General features: G+C 39.4%; 1 protein-coding gene across 6 annotated transcripts in view; it reads right to left on the reverse strand.

Moving 5' to 3' along the window:
• Positions 1-6,256, reverse strand: part of HERC4 (HECT and RLD domain containing E3 ubiquitin protein ligase 4) — a 44,143-nt gene extending 37,887 nt beyond the window's left edge. The window contains exons 1-3 of one of the 6 annotated variants that reach the window (XM_032231950.1): positions 5,722-5,847; positions 4,675-4,726; positions 2,221-2,315 (exon numbers count right to left, since the gene is read on the reverse strand). The gene's annotated coding sequence lies outside the window, so the exon portion shown is untranslated. The other 5 variants (XM_032231948.1, XM_032231951.1, XM_032231949.1 and 2 more) reach the window with 5 other exon arrangements.
• Positions 6,257-7,085: the final 829 nt, after the last annotated feature.

A 7,085-nucleotide genomic window follows, 5' to 3' on the forward strand; every position in this document is an offset into this window, starting at 1 on the left:
AAGCAATTCGTTCCTTTGGCCGTTTCAAGAGTGGAAAGTTCTGTTTGTGACTATAAGAGACTCTGTGCCAAGTGTTGTCTTGCCCTGCGTTTGGAAACTAGTTATCTGGCAGCTCGCCAAGCGAGATAAGGTTCGCGTTGATAAATAACCCTCTGAAAGACTGTTTGCCAAGCCTTGCTGACTGTGAATGAAAGGAATTTACAGTCTTGTAAATAAAAGAGGTTTTGTCGGGACCAAGACTCCGCTTCATGCTTGTTAAGGAAGCCTAGGTCAGAACACTGTGTGCCTTGGGCCAATCACTATAAGGACAGTGGCCAGGAGTCAACAATGACTTAAAGTATTTAACTATTTCAAATAATTATGTGATTTGAAAATTTTTGCTCTCACAATTATCCTAAGTGTGTGGTTGCTATTTTATTGCTACAGTAAATTGATTTTTTAGAGGATAAGTCAGAAAACCTAGGTATGATCAAGCCAAAGGGTAATTTGTTTAACTGCATTTTACCTTTCACAAACTGAATGTGTTTTGTATGCCTGCTCCTCACATATATAATGATTTATCTTTGTACCGCATTAAAAGGTAAAAACAATTTTAGAAGTTCCAAAGACCACAACTTGTCCTTTCAGAAAGATGAAGTAGTCTCTGGAGTTGCATCTTTGTGGTAAAGGGTAATTCCTGCTTTCAAATAATAGCTATTTGGAAGTGATGCAATATTTTTCTAAAGGCCTTTTTCAAAGCAGTTTCCAAAAATGTTATGCATGCACTAAATATCTTTCTAGAACAATATAGCATCAATTGTTCTGCTTCCCCCCACCCCCCAAACCCCCAGAGAATTCAAAAGTATTATAGGAAACCACAAACAGAACATTTAATAGTGAGTCTAAACCAGTTTATTAACTCATGAAGTTAGATTCTACAACTTCTAATTATATACGTATATTAACTATTAAAATATCTAAGCAAACTTTTGGAACACAAAAAGAATGTAACATAAAAATATAGGGCAGTCAACACAAATTAAGTTAAAGCAAAGCTTGAATAATGCTGTGGAAGGATTTTCAAATTATGTAATCCAATTTTGGGGGAGGACTGGTGTTAAAGCTCTGAAAATAATTGCATAGGGAAATGCCTATACTGGAAGATTGTTCCAAATAGCCAAATGTTTTCCATTATTAACTTTTAAAGCCATAAACCGCTTAGGATTGATTATAAGAGGGATCACCTCTGCCATAATCAAACCGCTTGGGCACTAATCTCCAGGTGTAGCCTTCTAAAGTTCCTCTACTCCAAAGCTTATTTATCTAGCATGGTCAAGAAAGCCCTTTTCTGCATTGATTCCAATCTGGGAAATGTACTTTCTCAGAAGCTATGTTTGACATTCAATCTTCTTTAGGAACAGCTGGCCTTTAAACACAATTGTTTATGATTTAATCTATGTTTATGCATGAGTATGTGATTACACATACCACACATACACATGGATGCATTCGTTTACATTGTTTTAACTACAAGTTGCCTTGAATGTTCTTTCAGACAGAAAGGAAAAATATAAATCAAATACATTTATAATATTAAACATTCATAGATTTCCCCCCTAATGTATTAATTATATACACAACTGAACATTCACAAAGGAGTCCACCTAACTGCTAAGCAGTATTTGGGAAAGACAGTACAACTTTTGAAGTGTTCCTGGACATACTCTGGGCACAGTGGTGCTATGAACTAGTTTTCCTAAATTTAAAACTGTTTATAAAAGAAATTCTGTTGCAATGATTGTTTTAGGCACGTTCAAAATTAAAAATAAAGCCTGAATCAAAAGGTTATAGCATCTATGGTGTAACTGCAGTTCATGGGATAGTCTCACCTAAAAATCTTCCAAGAGTTTCTCATCTCTCAAATGGATAATTCAAAAAAAATTATCCATTTTTTTTTTACATTTTAAATCTGAAATGCTACATATTGCACAGGCTAATAGAAAATAGACTAGCGTTAACAGTTTAGAATCAGAAATGGGTATGGGAACATGCCGGAAATAACAAGGTATTTTGGACACATGGAAATATTATCCTATCCTACAACATGTATTTCTCCTATCTGAGCCAATTCCAAATAAGACTTTCAGCTCAAACCTAGAACCTTATATATTTATTCCTAGCTAAACATGATTCAAATATTGCTTCAGACTGGAACACAGAAAGTATTTAATTCAATCCTACCACATTTAGGAGGCATTTAAGATGATGTTGCCTTGAGGAGTGCATAGCAGTATTTATGCATTCAAGTCAACAACTTCATGTGAAATTTTAATCTCCTGCAAGAAAATAAACAGATACACATTAATTAAATCCAAATTTGTCCAACCCTAAGTAAATAATCCAGAAATTAACTTTTTGATTAACAGAGAATTGAAAAAAAAAACATTTTCTCAATGAAAAGAAATGTTAAATTTAAAACTTTCATTTAATTAGCAAGAAACTTATTAGAAAAGATAAAACTACTAATTTAAAAAACCAAGATGTATTCTGTACTGCAATGGACAAAGTTTTTCCCTCCCTGTAATATTTCTGTGCCACAGCTCCAGGAATAATCCAATATAGTAAAAAAAATCCATTTTGCAACTCATAGCATGTGAATTATTTTTAAAAACTCATCACTTTCAAACTACTTAGCAAGGGGTAAGTTTGCAGTATGACGACTACATACAGTGCAAAGTTCATTTAAGAAGCAATAGCAAACATATAAAAACAAGAAAAGTGACAAGATATAATCCTGTTGAAAAATAATATATGGATTCTTGAAAAACAGAAGTTTTAGGTAAATTGGGATTTACATAAAATTATTTAAAATTCTACGTCATAATGCCTATAAAAATATATTCCTATATTTTTAAAGATTTTACAGTTTCTAAAAAAATCTATCAATATCACTGGTCCCTTACAGATTATGAAAGGATTATAATATAGCGTAGTGTAGAATATTATTTCTCAACATTATTTGGCAATTTTAAGATGTGTACATATTAACTCCCAGGATTCTGGGAATTGAAGGCAACACACCTTAAAACTGCTACAGTTGAGAAACACTGGTGTAGAAAATAGTCGCTTTAAAAAAAACAACATATCTACGTACCAGAGAGAATATGCTCTCTTAAGAAGTTTTGAACTCTCTTATGATACGCAGTTCAAAATGCTGAAAACAAGGGCCCTCCCTGAATTAACCTCTATAAATGCAATGTAAATATTTTTTGCTTTTGCTAAACATTTACAAAAATCTCTTACCAAAAAGAGTAATAGGTAGAATAAATCTGATAACAGTTCTATTCCATTTCCAGGGATTACAGATTTATTTTATTCATGCACCTAAAGATTCTGAAAAGATCTTCTGCATAAACCTAGAGCTTTCCAGAAGCATACCATGTATGATGAATCATTATTGCAACATCACTTTATTCAAGATGAAGAATATAATCTTCATTTATTATGCAAGATCAAAATTAAAATGAAAACACCTTCATTCTATCACCTTTTAAAAAGATACGCATTGATATTTTAAGTTTATTTTAAGTTTATTGTTACATTAAAAAATTACACATTTTCTTTCTTTTTCAAAGCATTAATATAATCTTGGTAACTAGAGGCAATTTGAGAAGCAAAAGTGTTGGTAAGAGAGTCAACAAATAATTGTCAGCTTTGGGATAAAACCAGCAGAGACAGATTCTGAAATGTCTACTTTAAAAGTCGCAATGTTGTTTATTTTAAAATTACTGCTCCTTGTTCAAAAATCTTTCCCTCATTTCTACTTCAAATATCCCTCAGCTTTAGTGCAACAGATATGCTCTGCATATTTCATCAATTAATACTGCCCTTATATGAGTAATAGTTCTCATTACTTATGTAAATGTGTCATTGTGCTATATAACCCACCCTCCATATAAATATGGGGGATATCATATGTGTTCTTGACACAGAAAAATAGGAGTATCTACTCAAGAAAACAGATCTCTGGGATTGTTGATGTGACTACTAGGTGCAACTGCAGACATGGATTTAATGGTAGCAGCTTTGCGTTTCATTTCCACAGAATCAGAAAAATATTATAGTCAGCATTTTCTGATGACTATGCAGCCAATATGCATATATGTTTTAATGTTCCTAACATAGGCACATAAATAAAAGATATGTTCTCACATTACTTTTGCAAGGACTATATCATTTCTGCAATTTCTTTTGAATTATCTACACTCTAATCAAACAGTGAATACCAAGAATGGTTAAGACCTAGAGCACACCTGATCTTCCTATCTCAATTTACAAGTCCTAACCCTATACCAAATTTATTTCTTTTTTAATGTTGGTAGCTGAGAATTACAAAGCCACTCTGAACAATATATTAATATTTAGTATATTAAACACCTGTCTAGAAAGAAAAAAGAGAAATACTTTGATGGGAAATTTCTATGGTTTCAATTATTACATATTAATGGAAAGCTCTATGATAAAAAGAGCATTAGATTAGTGAGTTCTGAGATTATACAACTATACACACTTTTGTGCAAGTATGTTTTCAAGCATAATGGGATTTAGGAATGGGACATCTGAGTAATATAATATACAAAACAGTTTTGTATACTTTAGAAGAATGCCAATGCAAGAAGAAATATTAGACTGCACCTTTCGTATCTTTCATAACAACCCAGGTCCCAAGCAAAAGTTTCAGGTGAGACTGATGAAATATAAGAGAAGGAAAGATTGAACTGCAATCCAATGTTCCTTTTCTTAAAAGCAAGCTTTGCTAAAAGCAACATGACCTACTTCTCAATAAAAAAAAGTTGGGCAACCAGATTGATCAAACAACAGGCTTTCACATCATTATGAGATACTGCCCCCTCAATGATATTTTACACTTTTTCTTCAGCTTTCACTTTTCACCCTCCCTCCAAAACAAACCCCTGCAGCCATTTTTTGTGTGGAAGGAAAACAAAACCAAAACAAAAAACAACATGCAGGGCTTTGCCCATAAACCAGGCAGCCTGGATTTTTGGCCCCTTGGGAGGAAGACAATCACAAGCAGGACAGTTTTCAATGAAAGGAAAGGCCCATCCATCCCAAGTCCTTCGTTTCTCCCAGTAGCCAAACTGGGAGACCTGTGGGGGGAAAAACATGTCCAAGAAGGTAAATGCATGAGCATACGCCCCCTCACTTCCTTTAGTCACTGGAGGCTGCTATTTTGAATTTTGGGCGACCTTACAACATGGCTAGGAGCAAACCCCCCAAACTTTAATCTTAAGACTGTCTACCTCGCCCCATTCCTAAGAGGTCTGTAAGGGGCATGCATCGTCCCTGTCCTATTTGTTTCTTTTTATTCCTATCCATTCCATGTATCCAAAATCATGTTTATACTTATATATATTATTTAATACATGTTTGACAAAATAAATAAATAAAATAAACATAAATAATTTTAATTGGAGGGAGGGGGAGAGCCAAGTTTTAAGCTTTCCTGGCTCCCTTCTTCGCCCACAGCCCTGCATTCCAACGGGGCCTGCAAAATGTTTAGGCAAGGGGCTCTTTCCTTCCCCTTTGAAATCAAAAGGGAGGAAGGAGTGGAGCTGCCTGAAATCCTGGGCTCGACCTGCCCTCTGCCCAGAAGGCCTCCCCGCCGGGCGGAAAGGAGGGGAGCACCCGGCGATGAGCTGTCCCCGAACTGCCCCTCCGAACCCGCTAGAAGGAGAGACGCCCCGCCGAGCCGTCCTCCCAAACGGCCTCTCCAGCTCCACCCGCGCCTCCTTCCCTCGCAGACCGCGGCCTGCTCTCCTCTCCGCGCTGGGAAGCACCCCTCCCGGGCTGGACTCACCGTGGCCGCTACGCGTCCCTCCCTTTTCTCAGGAGTGACCGCGGCGAGGTTGCTTTCCGGGCCAGGCTTAGAAATGCGGGAGGGCGGGCGGGAAATAGGCCCCAGAAGCGCCGGCTCGGCGCGTATAACGCGCAAGCGCCCTTGCCCGTTCGCGGAGGGCCCCGATAGGACGGGAGGCGCTGCGCGGGGCAGGCCGACCTTCCTAGCTCGCCAGAAGGAGAGGCGGCATGGGGCGCCGTCTCTCTCCGCTTCTACCGGGGCAATTCTCGGTGGTTCTGGCCGCGGGGCTCGCTCGGCGAGGATCTCGGGCGCCGCCTGGGTTCCGCTGAGGGCCGGGCAGCCCCAGCGAGCCCCCAAGCCGGCCTTCGGGAAGCCAGCTCTTGCCCAACCGGACTGCCCTTCCAATCGCCCGGTGCCGGTCCAGAGAAGCAGCCAGCTGGCTCTTCGCTGCCCTCTAGGGTTTATCCGGTTCGTGGCCGTGCGCCGGATTTTACCGGATTATCCCAGTGGGGGACGAACTGTCATGCGGTCCGCTGGTCTCGCCCACCCCGCTACGGAGGTGGCTTGTGTGGAGGGAACACTCGGGCCTCCGTCTGCCTGGAATCCGCACTGTATATCGGATATTAATACAATTGAGAGAGTCGAGAGGTATTTCACGAGAAGAGTACTCCTCTGCTCACAATAGAATCCCTTATGCCACCAGGCTAGAAATTTTGGCCTTGGAGAACCTAGAACCTGATGGCGAACCTATGGTACGCATACCAGAGGTGGCACGCAGAGCCCTCTCTGTGGGCACACTGCTCTTCTGGTTTCCAGCATGCCCACCAGCTAGTCTTTGTGGGTGCTGGAGCGCTGGAAAACAGCTTGAAATCCAGGCTGTTTTTCAGGCTGAATATGGCCCAGAAAACAGCCTGAAAATGGCCTAAAACGTCTGAAAATGGCCGTGAAAACAGCCCAAACAACCTGCCTGAAAACGTCCTTAAAATCAAGCAAAGACCACGCATGCACACGTTGGCCAACTGGTGTTCGATTTTCCAGTGCTCCGGCACACACACATGCACGCATGTTCCAGTTTGGGCACTCAGTCCCGAAAAGATTTCCCATCACTGACCTAGAACTACGCCGCCTTCGGTCTGACCTAAGTGTAATACACAAAATTTTCTGCTACAACGTCCTACCTGTCAATGACTACTTCAGCTTCAAGCTCAATAATACACAGGTAAACAAT

The sequence above is a fragment of the Thamnophis elegans genome, chromosome 15 (genome assembly GCF_009769535.1).
Source record: "Thamnophis elegans isolate rThaEle1 chromosome 15, rThaEle1.pri, whole genome shotgun sequence".
NCBI classification, from domain to species: domain Eukaryota; kingdom Metazoa; phylum Chordata; class Lepidosauria; order Squamata; family Colubridae; genus Thamnophis; species Thamnophis elegans.